The sequence below is a fragment of the Phoxinus phoxinus genome (assembly GCF_949152265.1).
Source record: "Phoxinus phoxinus genome assembly, chromosome: 2".
Lineage (NCBI taxonomy): Eukaryota > Metazoa > Chordata > Actinopteri > Cypriniformes > Leuciscidae > Phoxinus > Phoxinus phoxinus.
In genome coordinates, this window is record NC_136877.1 from 23,013,709 (window position 1) to 23,027,439 (window position 13,731).

Here is a 13,731-nt window from a genome sequence, read left to right on the forward strand (position 1 = left end):
CGTGCAGTGTTTAAAAATGCTTCTCAAGCTTTCATATCTCTCTCATATCTCTCAGTGTGAGCTGTGAATGAAATTCATAAACACTCCAAAATTCATATTCCCCAAATCAAAATCTGTGTATTATTTTCCTATAATAATAACTTCTCGTCTTGAATAAATGGATTTTGTTGTTTTTCCATTCGCACATGATCTTATATCTGGTCATCTCTCATGTTCACTGTTGAGTAACTCACTGCTCTTACCAGAATGAGAAGGACAGATGCCAGTAATTTACAGATTGTATAACTTATTGATGACAGTATAGTTTTGTAGCACAGAGCTAGTGTCCTGGATGTAGGTCAGATTATGCTGCGCATCACTCGTTTCTTCTTAAACACTTTTTGATATGCAAGCTTTTGTGTGATATTTCCTCTGTTGTGATTTAGACATGCATCAGCCCACATCCAGCCTTTGGCTCAGAATAGACTTAAAATTACTGTAGTTGAAAGGATGACAACAGCTTTCACAGATATACATTTCAGAATGATATGATTTTATTTTAGCAGCCAATAAAAGTGGATTAGGAAGATGGAGTATATAAAGATGGAGTATATAAAAGGGGGCTACATAACCCGAGGGCTTAGCTCGCAGGTGAGTGCTCTTAAGCACAGGTCTCTCAATGGGAAGGAGGGGGTCACGTACTGCTCAGTGATCATGTGACCTGATTGATGTCAAATTTGCTGAATGCCAAAAGGAGAATGGCCACCGAGCTCTGACACACCTCACTGGCACTTCAGAGAGAGAGAGAGGGAGGGAGAGGGAGAGGGAGAGAGAGAGAGTGCGTGAGGCAAGCAGACATAGTCTATGGATGCGTGACAGTGTGTTGACCACAGGGCTGCTGAAAGATATTTTAAGACAGAGAGAGAAACAAAAGGAGAGAATATGAGGGCACGGTTGGGGTGTCGTGTAACATGATAAAAGTCAAGTGAACTCTGAAAGGAGGATGTATCATAATGCATGCATCGCATTAATTTTTTAGAAAATGTCCTTCTAGCAGGGCCATCACCGGACAATCTGGAGTGTTTTGGGTGAAGGGACCCACAAAGGTCCTTAATGGGGCCCTGAGAATTATTATTATTATTATTTAACCATTACTTTGAAATATCAATACAAACGCATTCTGAAAAGAATACAAACGCATCTCATATTTACAACCCAGGTTTATTGGAAAAAAAGTGTCTCTACCTACATTTTGTAAAATCCCAAAACCAAACCCATGCAATTCAGTGCAGGGTTCAGCTGACATTTCACATGGTTCTTGTACAATACTATGTTATGACCTCAAAACACTTTTACCACAGTCCATGATTAGCAAACTAATACATTTTGATGTTTTCATCACATAATTAGCTACATTTTCTGGCTTTTCTGATGCTTTCTCAGTAGTTCACCTGGTACAGCATTGCACTTATGATGCGGTGTGCTCAGGTGCGAGTCCCGTGAAACACAAGTCATGAGATAAGAGCTTAAAGAACCAATTCATTTTTAACTCTGTTGGTTAGGTTTAGGGTAGGGTTTAGTGTAGGTGGTACGTTATTTTCAAGAACAATAGAGCATTAAACTTTTAGTGACACTCACCAGACATTTCATTTCTAAACTGCCACGATATCCACAACAACCAATATAATTAAATGTTGCCAGATTCACGTTCATCTATTTCAGATAAAACTGACAGTGCTTTTAGTGCCACTCACTAGACAGTTCTCTTTGCATCACACAAAAAAGTGTAAAAAGCAATGTCAAATTATTTTGCAGAAATCTTGCCACAAGCACATTTTTCCAATGAATTGCATATTCATGTTTAGCTGGTAAGGATTATGTTTGGGACAAGTTTCACCCCCTCCCCATCACAGCGCCACAGACTGCCACGAAGCAATGAGGAGGGGATGGTAGTGAACCGCAACGAAACGGAAGCAAACACACAAACACAACCGCACACACACACAACCACACACACACACACACACACACACACACACACACACACACACTCCAGGCCTTCATCCTCTCAATGGGGGTCTGCCGCTATAGTTAGGGAGGAAACTGATGCTTCCTGCCAGTAACTGCCTATAATCTGGTTCTCATTTACTTTCTTTACTGTTCTTCTTCCTTCAGCTCATCCTCCTCTTCTCCTGCTGAGAGTCTAGCTAACTCTCCTCACTTGTGTTCTCACATTGGCTATAAAATGTCTTAAAGGGATAGGTCACCCTGAAATTAAAATGATGTCATCATTTACTCTCATGTCATTCTAAAACTTTCTGTGGAACCTAAAAATATATTAAAAAAAAAAGTTGTGTGTTGTTTTGGACCCCTTTAAGTTAAATTGTTCAGACAAACCATTGTTCAAAAAACATCTTCCTTTGTGTTACACAAAGTCATACAGGTTTGGATGACTAAAGTCATACTGCTTTAGATGACTAAATGATGATAAAGTTTTCATTCACCCTTTAAGATTATGGTCTCACACTGTCTCCTTTAAGGAAAATCGGGGCTTTAGCCAAGTTATTGGCTTTTTCACATGTGTACAATAAGTGGCAGGGGAAAAGAACACAGCATCGGGAGGCCTAGATAATAATCTTGTTCTGTATGGACGGATTCAGTGGAGAGAGTCTGGCTGTGTGTGTGAAAACCCTAATTCATGAGCCAGAATCAAAACAAAAAGTGCTTTGGCTTGTCCTCTCGATCTTCCTCTCGGCCTCTCACTCTCTCTTTCTCCTCGCGCTCAGTCTCTCACACAGAGACTCTCTTTCCCACTCTGTTCTTGGCTGTGGTGGGAATAAATGTTGATAGATCACAGTCTGTCCTGGAAGCCTGGCACGGGAGCTCGTAAAAAAAGGCGTTCTGCAGATGTGTGCGCGGCGCAGAAGGCTCGCCCGGCGCTTGATAGTGGTGTTTTACTGCCCTGCCTGCATGAGCGGTATAGTAGCAACCATAATGAACGTCATAAATCTGATTCATACACCAGGGGGCAAAATGGCTGCCCCTCATAGTCAAAGAGAACATGAAAAAAAAAAAAAAGTCTGCCATCTCGGCAACCGGCAAGCTATTTGGAGGATCAGTTTGTGTGTCTGTGTGTGTGATGGGGGTTAGTATTTCCCCAGATGTTTTAAGTAGACTGGTGTAGGCAGCAGGGTGTTACCATTCACACGGCCGTGTAAGCAAACACCAGCCAAACAGTCTGAGAGGAACATTCTCAGTCACCTTAACACGTCTATTTCTGATAGGGTCTAGTGTAGATTTTCAAGACACACTCTATAATATCAACAAGAGATAGTAAATTCTGCTTGAAGTGGTACACAAACAAATATAAATGTTGCATGAATAATACGTAATGAAACCAGAGGAGCACCTTAGCCATCATTTTAGTGTAAGAACAAAACACCAAAGTATGACCAGTTGTGCTTAATACATGGGGATGGTCTCCAAAAATAATTAATGATCAATTAGTAATACTATAATGGAATTGCTTTAATAATTAGGCCATTCTTTCTGAACTGTTATTGTCTTGCTCACATTGCATTACTTTTGCCTTTCTAAAGTTTTCCAGACTCCATTTTGATCTTTACTAGATGAAAAATGTAAGGATGGACATTATCCATTGTGATACATTCAGGATGTATTAATTTAATATTAGTATATTAACATAACATAATAAAGCATTTCAAGAACTTAGACTGGTCTTTAAGCACAGCTTAAAAATATGCACTGCTGTTCAAAAGTACGAGGTCAGTAAGATTTTTCAATGAAATTACGGGAATAAAATACTTATGCATTCACTCGATCATAAGTGACAGTAAAGATTTACAATGTTACAAAAAAATGTATTTAAAAAAATCATGAAATAATTCATGAATGTAGTCTTATATTTATGCAATCTTTAGATTAATAAGCAATTATAGCGTTCTTTAGTTCTTTAATGTGTTCTGCTCCATGAACTTCATGAGCATGTGTGTGTGTGTCAGCCAAATGAAAGGGAGCAGGTGCAATTCTGAATGCTAAATGTACAGTTTTTAATTCATTCCCCTTTAATTCATTGCTGTCCAATTTCTAATTGAAGTTCTTTTATAATTGTAGTAGCTCTAAGTGCTATACATTCCTTTGTCACAAGGAAGAATAATCTGACACTGCATTTAAATGACTGAGTATCAAGTGAAGTCCATCTGTGTCTGCCAGTCTCTCTATAGCCAAGCCTTTGACAGCCAATGACCTTGAATGATCCCGTTTCAGTACAGTACAGCCAGACACTATTATGGCTTCTCCTTTTAGAGCTGTTTATTCTTTTCTCATTAAAAGGATGCATTATCTAAAGAGACAGAGAGAGTGTTTTGAATATTTTGAAAATACAGGCTCTGTTTATTAATATTATGTCAGCTTGAGGACATAAGAGGGTTTGTGTAAAAAAGTGAAAAGACACAACACAGCCTTGTGATATATGTTTGATAGCAACGGCTGCCAGAAAAGGTATTAAAAAAGGCAAGAAGATAGAATCTCTTCTTACAAACCAACACTGGCTTTGTGCTCCCCATCAACACTCTCTTATTACAGGGAAATTACTGCTGCTCTTTAATTCTACAGGGCGGTTTGATGGTGCAGGACCTCCCGCCAGCATGGTGAGCCTGACTCAGCTTTCCCCGTATGCCTCCCCAAATACACACACACACTCCTGACCTCCTCTAGCGAACACCTGTTCTCACTGAGAGACTTGTACAGCTCAGCACTCCTACATCGTCACAAACTACACTATCATTAAAACCTTATAATCAAGAAACACTATTAACAAAAGACAGGATGCTTGAAATTAGCTCCTCAACTAAAAGCCAGACGTAAAGATTTCCATGAACAGGTTCTTTGAAGAGAAACACATTTGTTCACACTGTAATAAAGACCACCAAGAAAGAAGGACCCGCTATTTCTTTTTGTCAGTGTTTTTTTTTTCTGTTACACTGTAGGTAATTTACAAGCAATATAAGTTTGGATTCTTTTGTCGATTTTATTTTAAGCTCTTGGGTGCAATATCCTTAATTTGTCACTCCATCCTATACTACTTAAATAGCTGCTTAAACAGTTAGTTCAGGACCTAGAATTTGACTGGACGGGTAATGTAACTTATTTCCATTGTCTCTGTTTGTTTTGTGGGTAAACGTAGCGACAAGAGTCATTGAATCATTCGCTCATTGAAAAAATACTGATTTGATCAAAAATACTGATTCATTCAGGAACAAAACATTGCAAACTTTGCTAGGTGTCGGAGAGTTGGAACTGTTTTTGTTGGACTTTAAGTAACTTTAAAAGTATTTTACTACAGTTTTTCTTAATTGCTAATGCTAACATACTATAACTGATTCAGTTAGCCAAATTTCCTTAACCATTCATTCAATTCTCAAAACAAAGACACGTTTCTCAAAACGTCACATTTCACCTGTTTTCACACTCGTTCCAATTTTCTCAATGTTTTCTGCAAAACTCTGCACAAAAATTTCCTTATTTTGCATGTTTAACCATGCTCTCATTCAGAAAACACAAGTACACTATATAATTCACTCAAGTGTCACACTCCATGAGCTCAGATAGCAAACATGTATCCATGTGTAAACATTAAGTAGGTTTTGTGTGTCACCTAAAAGTTTGGCCAAAACAGGCCAAAGTTTGATTTTGACTAAAGAGAATATGTTTTTGACTGGCTATGGAAGTTTGAGGTTTGTACAAACTGGTAGATGGTAGTTTTGAGATTGCATTTATTGTTGTGAGAAAATAGTGAATTGTTTCATGAATTGTGTGTTAGCAATCAAGAAAGACGTATTGTTTATTGAACTATTGTGTCACACTCTGTAGTTTTGCTGTTGGTCTGAGGAACAGCACTGTGTACTACTCCTGTGATATTACCTAAATATAATATTTACCGGTTCACACAAAAGGCATTTTTGAATTCCACTGCGCAGCTTTTTTACTTGTTTTTGTATGAAGACATGCATAAGATACATGCATTTGACCGCTGCACAACATTTGCATGTAAACGCTGTGGTTTTAAAACACTGTGTCCACTTTTTAACTTGCTTTACCATTTACAGTATATATGTAAGTTTCAAAACAGTAAACCGATCAAATGATCTGAGGCATGGTCTACATGAGGCGTGGTTGGCCTGAAATGGAAAAAAATGTAGGACGGAACTTGATTTTGTCCATTGGTAATTGATTGGATTGTGTGTCATTTGCAATTGTTGTGAGTGATAGGTTGTTACTCATACTTTTTAGTGCAATTATTGTTATTATTATAGTATATGGTCGTCAGAAGTGGGGTGGGTTTTGGGAGGTATAAAGAGGGGGCATGACCAAAACAGAGAACCACTGGTTTAGAGTGTGCTTTTGTTTTGTAGTCTTTTAGTTTGTAGTTTTATTCATGTTTCCTGTTCCCCTGTTAGTCTAATTAGCTGTGCGTATAGTGTTTCCTGTGTTCATTGTTAGGTTGTCCTTACGCTTGTCCTGACTGTGCGTTCACACCGGACGCGAATAGCGCGTCAAATTCGCACCTGCCGCGTCTAGTTATACGCTTGATCACTTTGTGTCCATTCGCGCGTCAAGAGCGAAATTGACGCGCGTAAAAACATAAATTTGAAGCGAAATTTACGCGCGTCAGAGGCAAAAGTTTCGAAACCCGTTGGCGGCCATCTTTTTACAAGATGTCTGATGTTGATAGATAATTTAAATAGTTGTAAACTAGCCGCACGGCAGCTTGCTAGCTGGTTAGTAGGTCAATAACGTGACACAAAAGGGAAATTTGTATATCTTACAACTTACCAGGTTGTACAATCTCCTCACTTATCTTCTTCCAAGCAAGGTCCTTTTTGTTCCTGTCTCAATAAAAGTATGAACTTGAGTCATATAATTCCGGGTGACCACTCACAGCTAAAATTAGTTTCTCCTCCATTTTGAATGAGTGACTTCGACCGGGAGTTTGTTATGCTATGTCACTTTATGCCACGTGAAGCAAGCAGGCTCCTGATTGGTTAACGCAGCGCGAATTGATGCAGAAGTTCTGATTTTTCAACTCGGGCGGCAGACACGAATTCGCGTCAAACGCGTGAATGCACAAAAAGCACTACATAAATCATTCGCGCTTAACGCGCCAGACGCTCTATTCGCGCCATTCGCGCGAACTTGATGTGCGAATGAGGCGTATTCGCGCCGCAGGAATTTTTTAAGCGCGTAACGTCTTTGCATTGACTTAACATTGAAATCATTCTCGCTATTCGCGTCCGGTGTGAACGCACCATTACACTTACATGTGCTGAGTTTTGGTTTCCTTGTTTCTTTGTTCCATGTTCTTTGTAATCTAGTTTGGTTATTATTTTATTAAGGAATCTGCATTTGGATCCAGCTCACTTGTGTTTTTTTTAGTTCCGGGCGTACATTTGTACAATGTACATTTACATCCATACATGAACATGCTTTGAAACAGCATGTACAATATGGAAATTCAGAGGCTCGATTTTGCCTTAATGGCAATTAAATATTAACAGTGGTTTGAGTTATAGACCTAATTAAGATAGCATCCTGTATAGAAGACCCTCCAGCTCTTGTCCCCTGAGAGGATTCATAAAGCTGTTCAGAAGCTGACAGAGATGTCAAAAACTGATCGAAAGACCCTCATTTTTATACAAAGACTGAATTCTGGTGTGTATGGATTATATGAATCAAACCATAAGGTCCTGTGCCATGCAGCCCAATGTGAATAATAGCATCTAGAGAGATATTTTCTGCTCTCCCTCATGTAACTGTATCATCTTTTACTGCTTTTCCTTAATTCCTATCTTCTGATTGGTTCTGACAGCTCAATATAACCAGACCCTTGTAATAACAGACTAATCCATATGGGAGAGTGTGGGCTTCTTGGTGCTCTTAGCAGTTACTGTACCACAGGATGTCGACTGTTTTTCCTCAAGCTAATCTGAAACACTGGATGCGGTGCAGCGGCACATGACACACAGGTAGACTCTATACCCCACCGCCAGCCAGCTCATTGCAAAAAGGGAGGGCGATCGCTGCATTGTTGCCTAGCAACAGAGAGAGATGTGCCCCTGTTGCTTATAGTGTTGCTAAGAAACTGGGAAAAAATGTTGCAGTCATTTACAGTGTTTGCAGAGTGGCAAAGAGTAACATGGTAGGCTACATGCAGAGCTGCTTGTTGCCACAAGCTGTTTCAGTGTTTTTATAGCGTTGAACGAATGCAAGGGTTCAACAGAGGATACAACCTCAAACCTTGAAGCTGTAGGTGAAGACTGGGATGACTCTGAATCAGGACTTACAGTGTGGGCGAACTGTGAAGAGGATGCGTCTCTTGTCATTAGTAACAGAATCTCTGTCTAGCACATATACTCCCATGCGCTCACACGCACATACCCACCGCTCTCATTAAGAAGACGGGAGACTTGCCTTGGCAGCGGAGTCTAGTTTCTGCCGCTTCCCACGTACATGCTGCTGGCTGCAGGCACAAAGAGAGCCTGTGACACAAGGAAGTGTCCTAAAGAGAGGCTAGAGAGAGAGAGAGAGAGGGATGCAGAGGGAGGAAGAGAAGCAAATAGATGAGCATTGTGAACGCAGCTTAATTAAAGACAATAATGTTGTTTTTGTAGCACATTCTCAAAAACAAATGGCTGACTCAGAGAGGTGGAGATGGCCTAGTTTCCCACTCGAGAGAAACTCTCAGCTTTTAAGAGAGTTCAGATGAGATTGGCTTTAGATGAAAAGCAGTTTCTTGAAAGATTTAAGAGTGTTTGCATCTGTATACATTGACTTGCATTGTATAAAAATAAATAATAAAAAACACTGAAACATACAGGGGTTGGACAATGAAACTGAAACACTGGCGAGTATAGTGTTGTATGTTTCACGCCTATGTATGCACCCTGGTGGCCAATCGTCTCTGATTTTACATTCCATCAGAAGGTAAGAGCCGAGTGTGAAGGTTGGATTAGCAGAGCAATAGCACAGGCTGAAGGCTGCTAATGCCAAACCTTTGTTTACTCATGCCAATGCCCAAATGTCAGTTTCATTGGTGTCAACAGTGCAAAGCTTGGGCTATGGACAATAAGAAACATGCATTGTTCTCTGATGAGTCCACCTTCACTGTCTTCCCCACTGTCTTTGATGACATAATTTTCATTATTGGGTGAATTATCCCTTTAATTTTAACCAGTGTGAGAAGTCAGTGCATATGTATGGAAACATTGTATCAGACTCTGTTTAGGCTACATTTAAAATTATTTAAATTGGTCAGATCATAAGGAGAGTTCCTTGACCGTTGGAGATAAAAGAGTTCATTGCATTGTAAAATATACTGTAGAGCTAAAACACTTCCAGCCCAAAAACAGCATACAATAAAATGAAGCTGCCCTAGCACAGTTCTCATGCAAATCACTCACATGGTCAAGACAGATTAATACATTTCCACATCAACCATAGACATAGTCACACCCAATTCTAGATTTTGGTAGGATTATACATTTCAGGTTTATACATTTCAGGTAGTCCCAATGAACTTGACCTTGTTGTTGTCTCATGTTATTTTTTCTCTCTCGGCAAGGACTTGCACTAATTGAATGTTGCCGAGTCATGTATTAAAGGCCATTTGCTCTTATTCAGTCAAATGTTTGTTCTCAAGGACTCTTTGTATTTGCTGATCTGGCAACATGGGTAGTACACACACATCAACATGTCTATCCATTTCTACCAGTTTGATCCATTCAGGCCCATTTGTGAATGTTTGTGAACATAATAGATGACCAAAATTGCATTGATAGGGTAATCAGTCAAACACAGTAAACATTTTATTTGAATGAATAGCTGTTAATGTGTCTGTTCAGACTGACACGAACATTTCCATGTGACAATGTGACTGATTTAGAGAAGAAGAAAAAACTGGCTAACCAATAAGATTTGCTTTTTTGGTCACATGCCCGGAACAGCATTGGTCTAAACAAACAAATTCCATGCTAAAATCAGACCGAATTTTTGTTCCAAACATTCATGTTGTGAACACGCCTTGAGAATACATTGAGTTCTAAGGAAGCAAAATAGACGCTGCCTCCATCTGGAAGAATTTCACCTCGTGTTTTGTAATCTTTGTTTTGTTTAGTTTGTTGTATTTTCAATTATTTTCTCATCCAACGGTTGAGGAGGTGCTGTTTCTCTCTAGTCCTCAGAGCACAGTAAATGTGTATTCCACTTTTTACATTTAATTTTTCTTCATTTTTTTGTGTGCCAGTGGAATTTGTGTCTATGCCTTTTGTGTAATTTTTCCATGGAATTTACAGGATCAAACTGCCTAGAACAACCTAATGTACAAGTGTCCAAATGAGTCCAGTCCACTGATAATGACAGATGAGTGTGATATGTGTTGTGTTCAGAATGTATGTGTTTTCTTCTGTGTGTATGTGGAGCATGAGTGTTGTAGGGTGATCAGTGGGTGAGCCCAGGCCGGGCTGAGCATAATCCCTGCTATTAAGAATCAGCATTCAGGCGTGATCTACCTCTACAGGCTCTTCTGCTGGCTCAGCTGGTGCTATCATCACACATTTCATTAACCCTACCCTACCCTGCCATTCTCTCTCTCTCTCTCTCTCTCTCTCTCTCTCTCTCTCTCTCTCTCTCTCTCTCTCTCTCTCTCTCTCTCTCTCTCTCTCTCTCTCTCTCTCTCTCTCTCTCTCTCTCTCTCTCTCTCTCTCTCTCTGTCTCGTCTTTATTTCTCCTTCTCTGCTGTGCCATCCACGAACTGAATATGTCAATCAGGGAGCTTTTGATCTACCTCTGCTTTGTCTGCACTGCACCCTTTGTGTTCTCCTCACTTACATGTAGATGTCAATCCAGCACAATAAGTGTGTCATATGTTTCTACGCCCTAACGGGTCGTGTTATTGTCTTGAAAAGCTATAAACTGTTGAGTTGTGCACCGTGGGATTGAGAGATGATAGGGTCTGATGGACAGAGAGAATGAATATAGATCTGAATGATGAGATTATTAGAGCAAGAATGGAGACAAAATGAATAGACATTGACAGGTTTATTGATGGATATGTGAAGTGGCTGTACTGTAATTCCATGTTCTGCTCTCTCAATCTTTAACCTTCCTCATCTTTTATTATTATGATCTCTTTCCTGTCCACTTTCTCTAGTTCCCAGTGGAAGGAGCACATTTATAGTGTCTTTGGGAAAATCCCCTCTCTTTTTAATATGTCTGTTGTTATTTTTTACTTTTTCCTGTTATTTCTCTCTTATTTTACCTTTATCTCTCCATCTCTCACTGTATATCACTTCTATTTCTGTTGGTCCTTTGGGTGCGTTGGCATGGCAATCACCTCTGCAAAATCCTGATGTGGGCTTTGTTGTTTTTATGTCTTTGTGTGTTTGCATATCTTTGTTTTACTTCCTTTTGCGGCATGTGTTCTATTTCATGTCTAGAAATAGACATCTCCAATGCACAGACACCACTGGGATACTTGAAGCTTCAAGTATTATGTATGTATGTATGGACAGTGGGCAACAAACATCGAAAACAGAAAATGCATTCTGAACATTGCATGACATTCTGGTGGTGTGTCTCTACAAAGATGGCTTTCTTCAAAATCATTGTCCTTGTTGGGAGATTTTTTTGTCTCCATGAGGAAAACTGGCCATAAATCATACAGGATGATGATTTTTTTTTAAATGTAAAAATGCAGATTTATGAGATGGGTAGGTTTTGGGGGTGAGGTTAGGGTCATATGAAAGCATAGCGAGAGTGGGAGATATTAGGCCTAGCGAGAGATATTAGGCCTAGAGAGAGTGGGAGAGGTTGGAGTTTGGCAGCTCTTTTCACTCTGAATCTCACAGTCTCCCCTGGAGGTGCATGGAGCGCACTAGGGTGCAGATTTTGTGTCCCTAAAGTTTTCCTGTGAATGGCCTTCTTGGCCATTGGTGTGTTTGTCTGGTTTGTTACCATTGTCTTGTCATGTTTGTAACGCTGGACACGGAAAAGGTCAGTAAGGGCTCTGGGTTTTCAGTCCTGGTGAAATGATTACAGAGCTCTGCAGTGCCGGACACTTTTTCCCACAGCCTGTAGAAAAAGGAGGGCTGGAGCTCAGCCAGATGGGATTGCTGTTAGCAAAGCCATTCTCAGGGAGCCCCTCCACCCAGCGAAAGAGGGAAATCTGGACCCATGACAGAGAGGAAAGTGTTTAAAACTAATGCTGCAATGATGCTAAATTTACACAAAATGGCAGCATTTGGCAACGTGTTGGAGACTCACCATTTTCCCAGACCAAACTAATGATGAATGTCTTGTTTCTGTCTTTCTCTACTTATTTATCAACTAATATCTCATGCATATTCTTCAGTTTCTTATTGCATTTATTGAGACTTAAATGTACCCCTTGTTATTAGATTCTCAACTCTTGTCCTTGTAACACCGTGTCCTAACTACACGCAACGCAATCTTTTCCATGTTAATAAGAGTTTTTGTCCTAACCAGCCGCGAGCCCGCGACGATTCTATTTTAGAAATGGTTTCTACTTTTCTGCGACGTTGCGCTGGAACAACAAACACAAAGTGTGGCAATGATAATCTCAGGTACTGTTTATGTGCTTTATTTAATGTTAAAAACGTGTAATGTGACTTTGAATATCATTTAGTGCTCCCAGCTTTGTAGCTGTAAAAGCAACAATGGATAATTCACCTCAGATCTTGAAATTAAACAAATGGAAACAAGAACGTTCAAACTGAAGAAACAAGTGTATTATTTGACAAAGATTGTTTTAGTAACTCAGTAGCCTATGTATTTGATTAATGTTTAAATGGTGTAATATTTGTGAATTTGATTATGTAGCTACTTATCCATTTTCTTGCGACTGCCGTCAAGATTACTTGAGCGAGAGCCCGCCCACACGCTGTTCTGATTGGCTGTGGGTTTTGATTGATTTTTATGCATTTCACAGTCGCGTCACGTCTAGTGTGGACAGACAAATGATTTGTCACTGGATCTTATCGCATCGCTTCTGGTTAGGACACGGTGTAACATTGATTCAAAGATTCCTACAGTACTTTCTTTGCAGACGTCAAGGATTTCCCAAAAATGTAAGGAGTTGTGAGGATCCCATTAACCCTGTGGATTGTTTGGAATGCCTGAAATAACCAGAATTCTGTTCTGCTCCCTGTAATGAACTCGCTGACAGGAACATTTTGTTTACTTGAATAGTTCAGGGTACATGTTATTTAACATTGCTTTAATAACCATAACATAATTTGATATTATTCTTCTGAATAATCAAACTAATTCCCAGAATCTTCTTATCTGCTTGTATAAAGCAATATACATTTTATTTATTTATTTTTGTGGATCTGAGGGCACAAAAAGTTTAAGAACATAAATACTCCCTTCTATTTTATTCAATTCTAATCTACACAGGTTTTACAGCTGTATGTGTGTGTGAGAGAGAATATGAGACGGTGTATTGATGGCTGTATTATTTATAGTTAGGCTATTGTGGGGGTTTTCTGAATGAGTTAATTCTTTCATGAAGACACTGACAAACGGACTAGATTGTGTGTGAGTGAGTGAGTGTGTGTGTGTGTGTGTGTGTGTGTGTGTGTGTGTGTGTGTGTGTGTGTGTGTGTGTGTGTGTGTGTGTGTGTGTGTGTGTGTGTGTGTGTGTGTGTGTGTGTG

General features: G+C 39.6%; 1 protein-coding gene across 8 annotated transcripts in view; it reads left to right on the forward strand.

Annotated features, from left to right (window-relative positions):
• The window catches only part of mtss1lb (MTSS I-BAR domain containing 2b), an 80,533-nt gene that overhangs the window by 33,050 nt on the left and 33,752 nt on the right, over positions 1-13,731 (forward strand). The window lies entirely within an intron of this gene.